The 18,906-nt window shown below is 41.6% G+C and overlaps 1 protein-coding gene across 5 annotated transcripts in view; it reads right to left on the bottom strand.

Annotated features, from left to right (window-relative positions):
• The window catches only part of LOC139756811 (uncharacterized), a 374,339-nt gene that overhangs the window by 14,282 nt on the left and 341,151 nt on the right, over nt 1–18,906 (bottom strand). The gene's annotated exons all lie outside the window — the stretch shown is intronic.

The following is an 18,906-nucleotide window of genomic DNA, read 5'->3' as shown; positions in this document are numbered from 1 at the left end:
TACAAATCCATTTGCTTTTCTAAGTATTTCTCACATACATACTTCAAAGCAAACACCTGATCCACACATCCTCTACCACTTCTAAAACCACACTGCTCTTCCCCAATCTGATGCTCTGTACATGCCTTCACCCTCTCAATCAATACCCTCCCATATAATTTACCAGGAATACTCAACAAACTTATACCTCTGTAATTTGAGCACTCACTCTTATCCCCTTTGCCTTTGTACAATGGCACTATGCACGCATTCCGCCAATCCTCAGGCACCTCACCATGAGTCATACATACATTAAATAACCTTACCAACCAGTCAATAATACAGTCACCCCCTTTTTTAATAGATTCCACTGCAATACCATCCAAACCTGCTGCCTTGCCGGCTTTCATCTTCCGCAAAGCTTTTACTACCTCTTCTCTGTTTACCAAATCATTTTCCCTAATCCTCTCACTTTGCACACCACCTCGACCAAAACACCCTATATCTGCCACTCTATCATCAAACACATTCAACAAACCTTCAAAATACTCACTCCATCTCCTTCTCACATCACCACTACTTGTTATCACCTCCCCATTTGTGCCCTTCACTGAAGTTCCCATTTGCTCCCTTGTCTTACGCACTTTATTTACCTCCTTCCAGAGTGGGGGAGGAATGGGATGTATTTAGGGAAGCATTGATGGCTTGCGCAAAAGATACTTGTGGCATGAGAAGCATGGGAGGTGGGCAGATTTGAAAGGGTAGTAAGTGGTGGGATGAAGAAGGAAGATTATTAGTGAAAGAAAAGAGAGAGGCATTTAGACGATTTTTGCAGGGAAATAATTCAAATGATTGGGAGATGTATAAGAGAAAGAGGCAGGAGGTCAAGAGAAAGGTGCAAGATGTGATAAAGAGGGGAAATGAGAGTTGGGGTGAGAGAGTATCATTAAATTTTAGGGAGAATAAAAAGATGTTTTGGAAGGAGGTTAATAAAGTGCATAAGAGAAGGGAACAAATGGGAACATCTGTGAAGGGGGTTAATGGGGAGGTATTAAGTAGTGGTGATGCGAGGAGACGGAGTGAGTATTTTGAAGATTTGTTCAATGTGTCTGATGATAGAGTCGCAGATATTGGCTGTTTTGGTTGAGGTGGTGTGCAAAGTGAGAGGGTTAGGGAGAATGATTTGGTAAACAGAGAACAGGTCGTAAAAGCTTTGCAGAAGTTGAAAGCTACTAAAACAGTGGGTTTTGACTGTATTGCAGTGGAATCTATTAAAAAGGGGGTGACTCTATCGTTGACTGGTTGGTAAGGTTATTTAATGTATGTATGACTCATGGTGAGGTGCCTGAGGATTAGCGGAATGCTTGCACAGTGCCACTGTACAAAGGCTAAGGGGATAAAAGTGAGTGCTCAAATTACAGAGGTATAAATTTGTTGACTATTCCTGGGAAATTAGGTAGGAGGGTTTTGACTGAGAGGGTGAAGGCATGTACAGAACATCAGACTGGGGAAGAGCAGTGTGGTTTCAGAAGTGGTAGACGATGTGTGGATCAGGTGTTTGCTTTGAAGAATGTATGTGAGAAATATCTAGAAAAGCATATGTATTTGTATGTAGCATTTATGGATTTGGAGAAGGCATATGATAGAGTTGATAGAGATGCTATGTGACAGGTATTAAGAATATATAGTGTAGGAGGCAAGTTGTTAGAAGCAGTGAAAAGTTTTTATCAAGGATGTAAGGCATGTGTACGTGTAGGAAGAGAGGAAACTGATTGGTTCTCAGAGAATGTTGGTTTGCGGCAGGGGCGCGTGATGTTTCTATGGTTGCTTAATTTGTTTATGGATGGGTTTGTTAAAGAGGTGAATGCAAGAGTTTTGGAAAGAGGGGCAAGTATGCAGTCTGTTGTGAATGAGAGAGCTTGTGAGGTGAGTCAGTTGTTGTCCGCTGATGATACAGCGCTGGTGGCTGATTCGGGTGAGAAACAGCAGAAGCTGGTGGCTGAGTTTGGTAAAGTGTAAGAAAAAAGAAAGCTGAGAGTAAATGTGAAAAAGAGCAAGGTTATTAGGTACAGTAGTCAACTGGGAGATAAGTTTGAATGGAGAAAAACTGGAGGAAGTGAAGTGTTTTAGATATCTTGGGGCAGATTTGGCGGCGGATGGAACCATGGAAGCGTAAGTAAATAATAGGGTGGAAGAGGGTGCAAAAGTTTTGGGAGCATTGAAAAATGTGTGGAAGTCGAGAACATTATCTTGGAAAAGCAAAAGTGGGTATGTCTGAAGGAGTAGTGGTTCCAACAACGTTACATGGTTGCAAGACGTGGGCTATAGATAGAGGGTTTGCGAAGAAGGGTGGATATGCTGGAAATGAGATGACTGAGGACAATATGTGGTGTGAGGTGGTTTGATCGAATAAGTAATAATAGTGGAATAAAAAAAGTGTGGTTGAGATAGCAGAAGAGGAGGTGTTGAAATGGTCTGGTCACATGAAGAAAATGAGTGAGGAAAGATTCACAAAGAGGATATATGTGTCAGAGGTGGAGGGAATGAGGAGAAGTGGGAGACCAAATTAGAGGTAGAAAGATGGAGTGAAAAAGATTTTGAGTGATCAGGGCCTGAACTTGCAGGAGGGTGAAAGGCGTGCAAGGAACAGAGTGAATTGGAACAATGTGGTATACCGGGGTCGACGTGCTGTCAATGGATTGAACCAGGGCATGTGAAGCCTCTGGGGTAAAACATGGAGAGTTCTGTTGGGCCTGGATGTGGAAAGGGAGCTGTGGTTTCGGTGCATTATACATGACACTTAGAGACTGAGTGTGAACGAATGTGGCCTTTGTTGTCTTTTCCTGGCGCTACCTCGCGCACATGCGGAAGGAGGGGTTTGTTATTTCATGTGTGGCGGGGTGGCGATGAGAATGAATAAAGGCAGAAAGTATGAATTATGTACATGTGTATATATGTATATGTCTGTGTATATATATATATATATATATATATATATATATATATATATATATATATATATATTTATATATATATGGTTGTTTAATTTGTTTATGGATGGGGTTGTTAGGGAGGTGAATGCAAGAGTTTTGGAAAGAGGGGCAGGGATGAAGTCTGTTGGGGATGAGAGAGCTTGGGAAGTGAGTCAGTTGTTGTTCGCTGATGATACAGCGCTGGTGGCTGATTCATGTGAGAAACTGCAGAAGCTGGTGACTGAGTTTGGTAAAGTGTGTGAAAGAAGAAAGTTAAGAGTAAATGTGAATAAGAGCAAGGTTATTAGGTACAGTAGGGTTGAGGGTCAAGTCAATTGGGAGGTGAGTTTGAATGGAGAAAAACTGGAGGAAGTGAAGTGTTTTAGATATCTGGGAGTGGATCTGGCAGCGGATGGAAACATGGAAGCGGAAGTGGATCATAGGGTGGGGGAGGGGGCGAAAATTCTGGGAGCCTTGAAGAATGTGTGGAAGTCGAGAACATTATCTCGGAAAGCAAAAAATGGGTATGTTTGAAGGAATAGTGGTTCCAACAATGTTGTATGGTTGCGAGGCGTGGACTATGGATAGAGTTGTGCGCAGGAGGATGGATGTAAGGGTAAGAGAGATGTGTGGAAATAAAAAGAGCGTGGTTGAGAGAGCAGAAGAGGGTGTTTTGAAATGGTTTGGTCACATGGAGAGAATGAGTGAGGAAAGATTGACCAAGAGGATATATGTGTCGGAGGTGGAGGGAACGAGGAGAAGAGGGAGACCAAATTGGAGGTGGAAAGATGGAGTGAAAAAGATTTTGTGTGATCGGGGACTGAACATGCAGGAGGGTGAAAGGAGGGCAAGGAATAGAGTGAATTGGAGCGATGTGGTATACCGGGGTTGACGTGCTGTCAGTGGATTGAATCAAGGCATGTGAAGCGTCTGGGGTAAACCATGGAAAGCTGTGTAGGTATGTATATTTGCGTGTGTGGACGTATGTATATACATGTGTATGGGGGTGGGTTGGGCCATTTCTTTCGTCTGTTTCCTTGCGCTACCTCGCAAACGCGGGAGACAGCGACAAAGCAAAAAAAAAAAAATATATATATATATATATAGTGCAGGAGGCAAGTTGTTAGAAGCAGTGAAAAGTTTTTATCGAGGATGTAAGGCATGTCTATGTGTAGAAAGACAGGAAATTGATTGGTTTTCAATGAATGTTGGTTTGCAGCAGCGGTGTGTGATGTCTCCATGGTTGTTTAATTTGTTTATGGATGGGGTTCTTAAGGAGGTGAATGCAAGTGTTTTGGAAAGAGGGGCATGTATGCAGTCTGTTGTGGATGAGAGAGCTTCGGAAATGAGTCAGTTTTTCGCTAATGATAGAGCGCTGGTGGCTGATTCGGGTGAGAAACTGTAGAAGCTGGTGACTGTATTTGGTAAATTGTGCGAAAGAAGAAAGCTGAGAGTAAATGTGAATCAGAGCAAGGTTATTGGGTACAGTAGGGTTGAGGGAGAAGTCGATTGAGAGGTCAGTTTGAATGGAGAAAAACTGGGGGAAGTGAAGTCTTTTACATATCTGGGAGTGGATTTGGCAGCGGATGGAACCATGGAAGCAGAAGTGAATCATAGGATGGGGGAGGGGGCGAAAGTTTTGGGAGCGTTGAAGAATGCATGGAAGTCGAGAAGATTATCTCGGAAAGCAAAAGTGGGTATTTTTGATGGAATAGTGGTTTCAACAATGTTATATGGTTGTGAGGCATAGGCTATAGATAGAGTTGTGTGGAGGAGGGTGGATGTGCTGGAAATGAGATGTTTGAGGAAAATATGTGAAAATATGTGGTTTGATCTGTTGGGGATGAGAGAGCTTGGGAAGTGAGTCAGTTGTTGTTCGCTGATGACACAGCGCTGGTGGCTGATTCATTTGAGAAACTGCAGAAGCTGGTGACTGAGTTTGGTAAAGTGTGTGGAAGAAGAAAGTTAAGAGTAAATGTGAATAAGAGCAAGGTTATTAGGTACAGTAGGGTTGAGGGTCAAGTCAATTGGGAGGTGAGTTTGAATGGAGAAAAACTGGAGGAAGTGAAGTGTTTTAGATATCTGGGAGTGGATCTGGCAGCGGATGGAACCATGGAAGCGGAAGTGGATCATAGGGTGGGGGAGGGGGCGAAAATTCTGGGGGCCTTGAAGAATGTGTGGAAGTCGAGAACATTATCTCGGAAAGCAAAAATGGGTATGTTTGAAGGAATAGTGGTTCCAACAATGTTGTATGGTTGCGAGGCGTGGGCTATGGATAGAGTTGTGAGCAAGAGGATAGATGTGCTGGAAATGAGATGTTTGAGGACAATGTGTGGTGTGAGGTGGTTTGATCGAGTGAGTAACGTAAGGGTAAGAGAGATGTGTGGAAATAAAAAGAGCGTGGTTGAGAGAGCAGAAGAGGGTGTTTTGAAGTGGTTTGGGCACATGGAGAGGATGAGTGAGGAAAGATTGACCAAGAGGATATATGTGTCGGAGGTGGAGGGAACAAGGAGAAGAGGGAGACCAAATTGGAGGTGGAAAGATGGAGTGAAAAAGATTTTGTGTGATCAGGGCCTGAACATGCTGGAGGGTGAAAGGAGGGCAAGGAACAGAGTGAATTGGAGCGATGTGGTATACCGGGGCTGACGTGCTGTCAGTGGATTGAATCAAGGCATGTGAAGCGTCTGGGGTAAACCATGGAAAGCTGTGTAGGTATGTATATTTGCGTGTGTGGACGTATGTATATACATGTGTATGGGGGGGTTGGGCCATTTCTTTCGTCTGTTTCCTTGCGCTATCTCGCAAACGCGGGAGACAGCGACAAAGTATAAAAAAAAAAAAAAAAAAATGTGGTTTGATCGAGTAAGTAATAATAGGGTAAGAGAGATGTGTGGTAATAAAAAGAGTGTGGTTGAGATAGCAGAGGAGGGTGTTTTGAAATGGTTTGGTCACATGGAGAGAATGAGTGAGGAAAGATTGACAAAGAGTATATGTGTGTCAGAGGTGGAGGGAACGAAGAAAAGTGGGAGACCAAATTGGAGGTGGAAAGATGGAGTGAAAAAGATTTTGAGTGATCGGGGATTGAACATGAAAGAGGGTGAAAGGCGTGCAAGGAAGAGAGTGAATTGAAACGATGTGGTATACCGAGGTCGATTTCCTGTCGACGGATTGAACCAGGGTGTGTGAAACGTCTGGGGTACACCATGGAAATTTCTGTGGGGCCTGGATGTGGAAAGGAAGCTGTGGTTATTTTCAATATACATGACAGCTAGAGACTGAGTGTGAACGAATGTGGCTTTATTGTCTTTTCCTAGCGCTACCTTGCACACATGCAGGGGAAGTGGGTTGTTATTCCATGTGTGGCGGGGTGGTGATGGGAATGAATAAAGGCAGACAGTATGAGTTATGTACAGGTGTATATATGTATATGTGTGTGTGTGTGTGTGTATATACATGTATACGTCGAGATGTATAGGTATGTATATCTGCGTGTGTAGATGTGTCTGTATATACATGTGCATGTGGGTGGGTTGGGCCATTCTTTCGTCTATTTCCTTGCGCTACCTCTCTAACGCAGGAGACAGCAACAAAGCAAAATAAAAAAATAAAAGAAGTATTGTTGAGTGGTTGGTAAGGTTATTTAATATATGTATAACTCATGGTGAGGTGCCTGAGGATTGGCGGAATGCTTATATAGTGCCATTGTACAAAGGCAAAGGGGATAAAAGTGAGTGCTCAAATTACAGAGGTATAAGATTGTTGAGTATACCCGGAAAATTATATGGGAGGGTACTGATTGAGAGGGTGAAGGCATGTACAGAGCATCAGACTGGGGAAGAGCAGTGTGGTTTCAGAAGTGGTAGAGGATGTATAGATCAGGTGTTTGCTTTGAAGAATGTATGTGAGAAATACTTAGAAAAGCAAATGGATTTGTTTGTAGCATTATTAATCTGGAAAAAGCAAATGATAGAGTTGATAGAGATGCTCTGTGGAAGGTATTAAGAATATATAGTGTGAGGAGCAAGTTGTTAGAAGCAGTGAAAAGTGTTATTCGAGGATGTAAGGCATCTGTGCGTGTAGGAAGAGAGAAAAGTGACTGGTTCTCAGTGAATGTTGGTTTGCGGCAGGGGTGCGTGATGTCTCCATGGTTGTTTAATTTGTTTATGGATGGGGTTGTCAGGGAAGTGAATGCAAGAGTTTTGGAAAGAGGGGCAAGTATGCAGTCTGTTGTGGATGACAGTGCTTGGGAAGTGAGTCAGTTGTCGTTCGCTGATGATACAGCGCTGGTGGCTGATTCGAGTGAGAAACTGCAGAAGCTGGTGACTGAGTTTGGTAAAGTGTGTGAAAGAAGATAGCTGAGAGTAAATGTGAATAAGAGCAAGGTTATTAGGTACAGTAGGATTGAGGGTCAAGTCAATTGGGAGGTAAGTTTGAATGGAGAAAAACTGGAGGAAGTGAAGTGTTTTAGGTATCTGGGAGTGGATTTGGCAGCGGATGGAACCAAGGAAGCATCATAGGGTAGGGTAGAGGGCGAAAGTTCTGAGAGCGTTGAAGAATGTGTGGAAGTCGAGAATATTATCTTGGAAAGCAAAAATGGGTATGTTTGAAGGAATAGTGGTTCCAACAATGTTATATGGTTGCGAGGCGTGCGCTATATACAGAGTTGTGCGGTTGAGGGTGGATGTGCTGGAAATGAGATGTTCGAGGAAAATATGTGGTGTGAGGTGGTTTGATCGAGTAAGTAATAATAGGGTAAAAGAGATGTGTGGCAATAAAAAGAGTGTGGTTGAGAGAGCAGAAGAGGGTGTTTTGAAATGGTTTGGTCACATGGAGAGAATGAGTGAGGAAAGATTGACCAGATGATATATGTGTCACAGGTGAGGGAACGAGGAGAAGTGGGAGACCAAATTGGTGGTGGAAAGATGGAGTGAAAAAGATTTTGAGTGATCGTGGCCTGAACATGCAGGAGGGAGAAAGGCGTGCAAGGAATAGAGTGAATTGGAACGATGTGGTATACCGGGGTCGACGTGCTGTCACTGGATTGAACCAGTGCATGTGAAGCGTCTAGGGTAAACCATGGAATGTTCTGTGGGACCTAGATGTGGAAAGGGAGATGTGGTTTCAGTACATTATACATGACAGCTAGAGACTGAGCGTGAACGAATGTGACCTTTGTTGTCTTTTCCTAGCACTATCTCACGCACATGCAGGGGAAGGGGGTTGTTATTTCATGTGTGGCGGGGTGGCGATGGGAATGAATAAAGGCAGACAGTATGAATCACGTACATGTGTATATATGTATATGTCTGTGTGTTTATATATATGTATAGGCTGAGATGTATAGGTATGTATATTTGCGTGTGTGGACGTGTATGTATATCCAGGTGTATGTGGGTGGGTTGGGCCATTCTTTCGTCTATTTCCTTGCACTACCTCTCTAACGCGGGAGACAGCGACAAAGCAAAATGAAAAAATAAAAGAAGTATTGTTGAGTGGTTGGTAAGGTTATTCAATGTATGTATGACTCATGGTGAGATGTCTGAGGATTGGCAGAATGCTTGCATAGTGCCATTGTACAAAGGCAAAGAGATAAAAGTGAGTGCTCAAATTACAGAGGTATAAGTTTGTTGAGTATACCTGGGAAATTAAATGGGAGGGTAGTGATTGAGAGGGTGAAGGCATGTACAGAGCATTAGACCAGGGAAGAGCAGTGTGGTTTCAGAAGTGGTAGAGGATGTATGGATCATGTGTTTGCTTTGATGAATGTATGTGAGAAATACTTAGAAAAGCAAATGGATTTGTTTGTAGCATTATTAATCTGGAGAAAGCATATGATAGAGTTGATAGAGATGCTCTGTGTAAGGTATTAAGAATATATGGTGTGGGGGGGCAAATTGTTAGAAGCAGTGAAATGTTTTTATCGAGGATGTAAGGCATGTGTGCGTGTAGGAAAAGAGGAAAGTGATTGGTTCCCAGTGAATGTTGGTTTGCGGCAGGGGTGTGTGATGTCTCCATGGTTGTTTAATATCTTTACGGATGGTGTTGCTAGAGAGGTGAATGCAACAGTTTTGGAAAGAGGGGAAAGTATGCAGTCTGTTGTGGATGAGAGAGCTTGGGAAGTGAGTCGGTTGTTGTTCGCTGATGATACAGCGCTGGTGGCTGATTCGGGTGAGAAACTGTAGAAGCTGGTGATTGAGTTTGGTAAAGTGTGTGAAAGAAGAAAGCTGAGAGTATATGTGAATAAGAGCAAGGTTATTAGGTACAGTAGGGTTGAGGGACAAGTCAACTGGGAGGTAAGTTTGAATGGAGAATAACTGGATGAAGTGAAGTGTTTTAGATATCTGGGAGTGGATTTGGCAGCGGATGGAACCATAGAAGCGTCATAGGGTGGGGGAGGAGGCGAGAGTTCTGGGAGCATTAAAGAATGTGTAGAAGTTGAGAATGTTATCTTGAAAAGCAAAAATGGGTATGTTTAAAGGAATAGTGGTTCCAACAATGTCATATGGTTGCCAGGCATGGGCTATTGATAGAGTTGTGCAGAGGAGGGTGGATGTTCTGGAAATGAGATGTTTGAGGACAATATGTGGTGTAAGGTGGTTTGATCGAGTAAGTAATGAAAAGGTAAGAGAGATGCGTGGTAATAAAATGAGTGTGGTTGAGAGAGCAGAAGAGGGTGTTTTGAAATGGTTTGGTCACTTAGAGAGAATGAGTGAGGACAGATTGACCAAGAGGATATATGTGTCAGAGGTGGAGGGAAGAATAAGTGGAAGACCAAATTAGAGGTGGAAAGATGGAGTGAAAAAGATTTTGAGTGATCGGGGCCTGAACATGCAGGAGGGTGAAAGGTGTGCAAGGAATAGTGAACTGGAACGATGTGGTATACCGGGGTCAACGTGCTGTCAATGGATTGAACCAGGGCATGTTAAGCGTCTGGGGTAAACCATGGAAAGTTTTGTGGGGCTTGGATGTGGAAAGAGAGCTGTGGTTTTGGTGTCTTATACATGACACCTAGAGATTGAGTGTGAACGAATGTATGTGGGTGGGTTGGGCCATTCTTTCGTCTGTTTCCTTGCGCTACCTCGCTAACGCGGGAGACAGCGACAAAGTATAATGAATATAAAATAAATATATATTTCTTTTTTTTCATAAATATTTGTCATTTCCCGCAATAGTGAGGTAGCATTTAGAACAGAAGGCTGAACCTATGAGGGAAAATCCTCACTTGCTCCCATTCTCTGTTCCTTCTTTTGGAAAAGTAAAATGCTGGAGGGAAGGATTTCCAGCCCTCCCATTCCCTTCCCTTTTACTCGCCTTTAACGACACGCAGGGAATACATGGGAAGTATATCATTTGGTTCAGTAGGGTTGAGGGATAAGTTAATTGGATGGTAAGTCTGAATGGAGAAAAACTGGAGGAAAAGAAGTGTTTTAGATATCTGGGAGTGGACTTGGCAGCGGATGGAATCATGGAAGCAGAAGTGAGTCACATGGTGGGGGAGGGGGCAAAGATTCTGGGAGCGTTGAAGAATGTGTGGAAGGCGAGAAAGTTATCACGGAGAATAAAATTGGGTATGTTTAAAGGAAAAGTGGTTCCAACTATGTTATATGGTTGCGAGGCATGGACTATGGATAGGATTGTGTGGAGGAGGGTGGAGGTGTTGGAAATGAAATGTTTGAGGACAATATGTGGCGTGAGGTGGTTTGATTAAGCAATGAAAGGGCAAGAGAGATGTGTGGTAATAAAAAGAGTGTGGTCGAGAGAACAGGAGAGGGTGTGATGAAATGAAATGAGTGAGGAAAGACCGTCAAAGAGGATATATGTGTCAGAGGTAGAGGGAAGGAGTAGTGGGAGACCAAATTGGAAGTGGAAGGATGGAGTGAAAAAGATTTTGAGCGATTGGGACCTGAACATGCAGGTGGGTGAAAGGCGTGCAAAGAATAGAGTGAATTGGAATGATGTAGTATCCCGGGTCAACATGCCGTCAACGGATTGAACGAGTGCATGTGAAGCATCTGAGGCAAACCATGGAAAGGTCTGTGGGGTCTGGATGTGGAAAGGGAGCTGTGGTTTCGGTGCATTACACATGGCAGTTAGAGACTGAGTGTGAACGAATGTGGCCTTTTTCTCTGTTTTTAGTGCTACCTCACTGCAGGGAGGATGATATTTCCTGTGTGGCAGGGTGGCAACGGAAATGGTTGAAGGTGGCAAGTATGAATGTGTACATGTGTATATATGAATATGTCTGTGTATGTATATGTATGTATGCGGTGAAATGTATATGTGTTTATAGGTTCATGTATGGGCTTTTATGTATATAAATGTGTATGTGGGCGGGTTGGGCCATTCCTCGTCTGTTTCCTTGCGCTACCTCGCTTACGCGGGAGACAATGGTTAAGTATAAAAGGGGACACAGAAGATGGATTCATGTGAGGAGTGCTCATCCTCCATGAAGGCTCAGATTGGGGTGTCAAAATGTGTGTGGATGTAACCAAGATGAGAAAAAAGGATAGATAGGTAGTATGTTTGAGGATGTTTTGGCTCTGAGTGAAACAATGCTCAAGGGTAAAGGGGAAGAATAGTTTATAAATGTCTTACGGATAAAGTCACGGTTTAGTGAGAGGACGAGAGCAAAGGAGGGAGTAGCACTCCTCCTGAAGCAGGAGTTGAGGGAATATGTGATAGAGTAAAAAAGTAAACTATAGATTGATATGGGTAAAACTGAAAGTGGATGGGGAGAGATGGGTGATTATTGGCGCCTATGCACCTGATCATGAGAAGAAAGATCATGAGAGGCAAGTATTTTGGGAGCAGCTGGGTGAGTGTGTTAGCAGCTTTGATGCACGAGACCGGGTTATAGTAATGGGTGATTTAAATGCAAAGGTGAGTAATGTGGCAGTTGATGGTATATTGGTGTACATGGGGTGTTCAGTGTTGTAAATGGAAATGGTGAAAAGCTTGTGCATTGTGTGCTGAAAAAGGACTGGTGATTGGGAATACCTGGTTTAAAAAGAGAGATATACATAAGTATACGTATGTGAGTAGGAGAGATGGCCAGAGGGCATTATTGGATTACATGTTAACTGACAGGCGCATGAAAGAGAGGCTTTTGGATGTTAATGTGCTGAAAGGGGCAGCTGGAGGGATGTCTGATCACTATTTGTGAAGGCGAAGGTGAAGATTTGTAGAGGTTTTCAGAAAAGAAGAGAAAATGTTGAGAAGAGAGTGGTGTGAGGAAGTGCCAGGAGAGATTGAGTGCAGAATGGCAAAAGGTGAGAGTAAATGTTGTAAGGGGAGTGGGGGAGGAATGGGATGTATTTAGGTAAGCAGTGATGGCTTGCACAAAAGATGCCTGTGGAATGAGAAAGATGGGAGCTGGAGAGATTAGAAAGGGTAGTGAATAGTAAGATGAAGAAGTAAGATTGTTAGTGAAACAGAAGAGAGAGGCGTTTGGACAAATTTTGTAAGGAAGTAGTGCAAATGACTGGAAGATGTATAAAAGAAAATGGAAGGAGATCTAGAGAAAAGTGCAAGAGGTGAAAAAGAGGGTAAGGAGAGCTGTGGTGAGAGAGAGTCATTAAATTTTAGGGAGAATAAAAAGAAGTTTTGGAAGAGGTAAATAAAGTGCATAAGTCAAGAGAACAAATGGGAGCATCGGTGAAGGGGGCAAATGGGGATGTAATAACAAGTAGTGACGAAGTGAGGAGGAGATGGAGTGAATAATCTGAAGGCTTGCTGAATGTGTTTGATAATAAGAGTAGCAGATGTAGGGTGTTTTGGTCAGGGTGGTGTGCGAAGTGAGAGGCTCAGGGAGAATGGTTTGGTGAACAAAGAAGAGGTAGTGAAAGCTTTGCAGAAGATGAAAGCTGGCAAGGTGGTGGGTTTGGATGGTAATGCAATGGAATTTATTAAAAAAGGGGGTGATTGTGTTGATGAATGGTTGGTAAGGATATTCAATATATGTATGGATCATGGTGAAGTGCCTGAGGATTGGTGGAATGTATCGATAGTGCAAGTGTACAAAGGCAAAGGGGATAAAGGTGAGTGTTCAAATTACAGAGGTATAAGATTGTTGAGTATTCTTGGGAAATTATGTGGAAGGGTTTTGATTGAGAGGGTAAAGGTATTTACAGAGCATCAGACTGGAGAAGAGCAGAGTGGTTTCGGAAGTGGTAGAGGATGTGTGGATGAGGTGCTTGCTTTGAAGAATGTATGTGAGAAATACTTAGAAAAACAGATGGATTTGTATGTAGCATTTATGGATCTAGAGAAGCCATATGATAGAGTGGATAGAGATCCTTTGTGGGAGGTTTTGAGAGTACATGGTGCGGGAGGTAAGTTGCTAGAAGCAGTGAAATGTATTTATCGAGGATGTAAGGCATGTGTACGTGTAGGAAGAGAGGAAAGTGATTGGTTCCCAGTGAATGTCGGTTTGCAGCAGAGGTGTGTGATGTCTCCATGGTTGTTTAATTTATTTATGGACAGGGTGGTTAGGGAGGTGAATGCAAGAGTTTTGGAGAGAGGAGTAAGTATGAAGTCTGTTCTGGTTGAAAGGGCTTGGGAATTGAGTCAGTTGTTGTTCGCTGATGATACAGCGCTAGTGGCTGATTCAGGTGAGAAACTGTAGAAGCTGGTGACTGAATTTGGTAAAGTGTGTGAAAGAAGAATGTTGAGAGTAAATATGAACAACAGCAAGGTTATTAGGTTCAGTAGAGTTGAGGGACAAATCAACTGGGAGGTAAATTTCAATGGAGAAAAACTGAAGAAAGTGAAGTGTTTTAGATATCTGGGATTAGATTTAGCAGTGGATGGGACCATGGAAGTGGAAGTGAGTCACAGAGTTGGGGAGAGAGTGAAGGTTCTGGGAGCAATGAAGAATGTGTGGAAGGCAAGAATGTCATTACGGAGAGCAAAAATGGGTTGTTTGAAGGAACAGTGATTCCAACAGTGTTGTATGGTTGCGAGGCATGGGCTATAGACAGGGTTGTGCGGAGGATGTGTCTGAAATGAAATGTTTGAGGACAATAAGTGGTGTGAGGTGGTTTGATTGAGTAAGCAATGAAAAGTTAAGAGAAGTGTGTGGTAATAAAAAGATATCCCAAACTGAGCATTCAAGGAGGATGAGCACTCCCCGTATGACTCCTTCTTCTGTTTCCCCTTTTATACTTAACCACCGTCTCCCGTGTCAGCGATGCAGGGTAGGGAAACAGACTAGGAATGGCACAACCCACCCATGTACACATGTATATACATAAAAGCCCACACACACACATATACATACATTCCTATGAGTCCACGGGGAAAATGAAACACGATAAGTTCCCAAGTGCACTTTCATGTAATAATCACATTATCAGGGGAGACGCAAGAGAGAAATGTAAGCCAGTTGATATAAATCGAAGAGATGAAGCTAGGATGCCATTCGGTAAACATGCGATTGTCCAGGACATACAATGAGCATTCATAAACTTATCATTATACAAATTTTACAACAATAAAGTTATCTAATTTGTATAGACCATCACTAATATCAAGATTATAATTCTTTGTGTATTCAATAATAGAAGATTCAATGATATTTCTCGTGGTAATAGAGTTGGAGTTAATAACTGAGATGGCATTACTCCAGTCAATACAATGATTATAGTTTTTAATGTGATTAAACAAGGCATTTGATTCTTGTCCCACTCTTATACTATTTCGGAAAGGATCACAATTTTGCACGTAATCAAGATATTCCTATGAGTCCACGGGGAAAATGAAACATGATAAGTTCCTAAGTGCACTTAGGGCATTACGTATTTGCAGTCAAGAGTTTATTGGTGATGAGTTTGAGAAGATATATGCTATTGGATCTAAGTTAAAGAACCCTAGATCTTTCATTGATAATCCCTTAAGTTAGCAAAGAAATCATTTATAGAGTTGAGCCCAAACCTCCCATTGACACCAAGAATCTTTTAGTTCTCCCTTTTAATAATAATTTCACTTTACTTCCCATGTTGCTTAAATCCTTTAATGTAAATGTTGCCTTTAGCAACAATAATACTATTAAGACTATCTTAATCAGAAATTCACCAGAAAATTCTCTTGGATGCATCTATAAAGTGCCATGTGGAAATTGTGATAAATCTTATGTTGGGCAGACTGGTAAGGATCTTTCTGTTAGACTTAAGCAACATAAAAATAGTATAAGAACAGAACAAGAATCAAATGCCTTGTTTAATCACGTTAAAAACTATGATCATTGTATTGACTGGAGTAATGCCATCTCAGTTATTAACTCTAATTCTATTACCACAAGAAATATCATTGAACCCTCTATTATTAAATACACAAAAAATTATAATCTTGATATTAGTAATGGTCTATACAAATTAGATAACTTTATTGTCGATAAAATTTGTAAAATGATAAGTTTATGAACGCTCGTTGTATGTCTCGGACAATCGCATGTTTACCAAATGGCATCCTAGCTTTGTCTCTTCGATTCATATCAACTGACTTATATTTCTCTCTTGTGTCTCCCCTGATGATGTCATTATTACACGAAAGTGCACTTGGGAACTTATCGTGTTTCATTTTCCCTGTGGACTCATAGAAATATCTTGATCACATGCAAAATTGTGATCCTTTCCAATATACATACATAAACATTTCACCACATACATATATACACATACACAGACATTTACATATATACACATGTACACATTCATACTTACTGCCTCCATCCATTTCCGTCGCCACCCTGCCACACACGAAATAGCATACCTCGCCCCCTCCAGTGATGTAGCACCAGAAACAGACAAAAAGCCACATTCGTGCACACTCAGTCTCTAGCTGTCATGTGTAATGCACAGAAACCACAGCTCCCTTTCCACATCAAGGCCCCACAAAACTACCCATGGTTTACCCCAGAAGCTTCACATAACCTGGTTCAATCTACTGACAGCACGTCGAGCACGGTATACCATATCATTCCAATTCATTCAATTCCTTGCACGCCTTTCACCCTCCTGTATATTCAGGCCCCAATCGCTCAAAATCTTTTTCACTCCATCCTTCCACCTCCAATTTGGTCTCCCACTTCTCTCCATTCCCTCCACCTCCACATATATCCTCTCTGTCAATCTTTCCTCACTCATTCTTTCCATGTGACCAAACCATTTCAATACACCCTCTTCTCATCTCTCAACCACACTCTTTTTTATTACCACACATCTCTCTTACCCTTTCATTACTTACTCAATCAAACCACCTTCACCACATACTCTCCTCAAACATTTCATTTCCAATACATCCAATCTCCTCTGCACAACCTAATTTATAACCCACGCCTTGCAACCACATAACATTGTTGGAACCACTATTCCTTCCAACATACCCATTTTCGCTCTCTAAGATAATGTTCTCGCCTTCCACACATTCTTCAATGCTTACAGAACTTTCGCCCACTCCCCCACCCTGTGACTCACTTCCACTTCCATGGTTCCATCTGCTGCTAAATCCACTCCCAGATATCTAAAACACTTCACTTTCTCCAGTTTTTCTCCTTTCAAGCTTATCTGCCAATCAATTTGTCCCTCAACCCTACTGAACCTGATAATTACCTTACTCTTACATTTACTCTCAACTTTTTTCTTTCACACTCTTTACCAAACTCAGTCACCAACTTCTGCAGTTTCTCACCCAAATCAACCACCAGTGCTGTATCATCAGTGAACAACAACTGACTCACTTCCCAAGCACTCTCATCCACAACAGACTGCATACTTGCCCCTCTCTCCAAAACTCTTGCATTTACCTCCCTAACAACCTCTTCCATAAACAAATTAAACACCCATGGAGACATCACGCAGCCCTGGGAACCAATCACTTTCCTCTCTTCCTACTTGTACACACGCCTTACATCCTTGATAAAAGAATCTCACTGTTTCTAGCAACTTCCCTCCCACACCATATACTCTTAATTCCCTCCACAGAACATCTCTATCAACTCTAACATATGCCTTCTCCAGATCCATAAATGCTACATACAAATCCATCTGTTCTTCTAAGTATTTCTCACATACATTCTTCAAAGCAAACACCTGATCAACACATCCTCTACCACTTCTGGAACCACACCACACTGCTCTTCCCCAATCTGATGCTCTGTACATGCCTTTACCCTCTCAATCAATACCCTCCCATATAATTTCCCAGGAATACTCAACAAACTCATACCTCTGTCATTTGAACACTCACATATATGAGTATATACCAACACATTTATATGTGTATATACCAACATAGTTGACACAACACGAGCAGGAGCACAGAGGGATGTGATCATATAGAATCATATCTAAAACACAGCACAAGATAAGCAGGGCATTGGAAAACACAATGGAATGGAGAAAGATGTACAGAGTACTTGTAAAAGAAATGCTATACTGAGTGCTACGTTTAACAAATATGTATTTGTCATGCTACACTGGTTTACATATGCATCCTCTACAGCTTCAATGTAATCTTACCTATGATGACTTCTATAGAGACCCCTAGCCTATGGGTAAAAACTTTTGTTTCCAAATGAGTGCTTGAAATCTGTGGAACCTTATTGCTCTCATAAGTTCTGATATCATTTTCCTTATAGGTCTGAAATGTGGTATGAAATATGCATATCAAGTGTACTGTCAATTTGTATTTACGAAGCAACTTTTCAATTGCTGTTATCAAATTTTCCTACTTTTCTTCTTCTTTAAACAAAGCTTCTCAAGTGCCCAAGTAAACTTAAAAGCATAGATACCAACATCCAATTTCAAGGAGTGGTATTCTCAGAGACAAGAAGGGTCCTTGATAAAAGAGGTGACATTTTTCTGCACTTGCCACAGTGACACATCTTATCAATTTTGTTTAAAAATAGGATCCAACTTAAATCTTTCTAACTATGAAAGAATATTGATTTCATAATCACTTCATCAGCATGTCCAGAAATTCTGCATTTTGAAAAAATCTATTGTTATTTTCCTCTATGAAATGATAAATTAGCATTTGAAAATAATAGGAAATACATATAAAGTTAAATTATTACTTTTGTAATAGCATGGTCCATTGCAGAGTCAGGGGCACAGGAGGGTGTGCTCAACATTTCTGGCAGCTCCAAGTAAGAATGGAGGATATGGAGATGATGCTCCTTTGAACATGTTTTCACATTACATTCTTATGTCATTAAGTCATGGTCTTGGTAGTAGCTGCATTTAATATATTTACACATGTTTCACAAGCTTAAGATTAGTGTAAAGAAGACTGGTTGGCAATTGAGGGGAGGATACCGAAGAATTTGTTTCTTTATGTTGCACTTAATTTCATGCTCTTCTCTTATTTCATACACAGACAAAATGTTGGTGGTGCTTATCACAAAAATGTAGAAATTTTACACTTCTTACACAGTAAGTAAATGTGGGACAGGAAGTAGTTGAGATGTATGGAAAGGGTATTGGAGATGTCTTTTCTTTGGAAATTTTCTAGTTTTTTAATCATCATCCATTTGAAAGTCCATAAGCCATGTATCACACAAAGAGAAAATTGGGAGAAGCTTTTAACGCAATTTCCTTCACAAGTGTAAGGTCAAAGGGGACTCCTTCCATGCAGGCCTTCCTCATCCTTACATAAATCCTATAAAATGATCTAAGTCACTCATTTCTTCACAGCCATTCTGTTATTCTTCTTCACTTTTCTCACAAGCTGATGCACATTATAAATAATCCCTCTAACCAAATGGGTCATCATATAATCTATTTTCCCAGGGAACATTATGCACACACAAGCTACAGGTCAACTGCTATGTACTTTTAATGATGGTATTTGGGGTACTGGGGAGAGCAGAAATTTCTCATGCACCTTCCTGGTGATGGATAGGAAATCTAATATAAGTGGACCACCTAGATATTCAGAGGTGGGAAGAGTTAATACA

This window comes from Panulirus ornatus, chromosome 23 (genome assembly GCF_036320965.1).
Source record: "Panulirus ornatus isolate Po-2019 chromosome 23, ASM3632096v1, whole genome shotgun sequence".
In the NCBI taxonomy this organism is placed as follows: Eukaryota; Metazoa; Arthropoda; class Malacostraca; order Decapoda; family Palinuridae; genus Panulirus; species Panulirus ornatus.
Note: the sequence above shows the minus strand (reverse complement) of the source record. Positions and strands in the feature narration are given on the sequence as shown.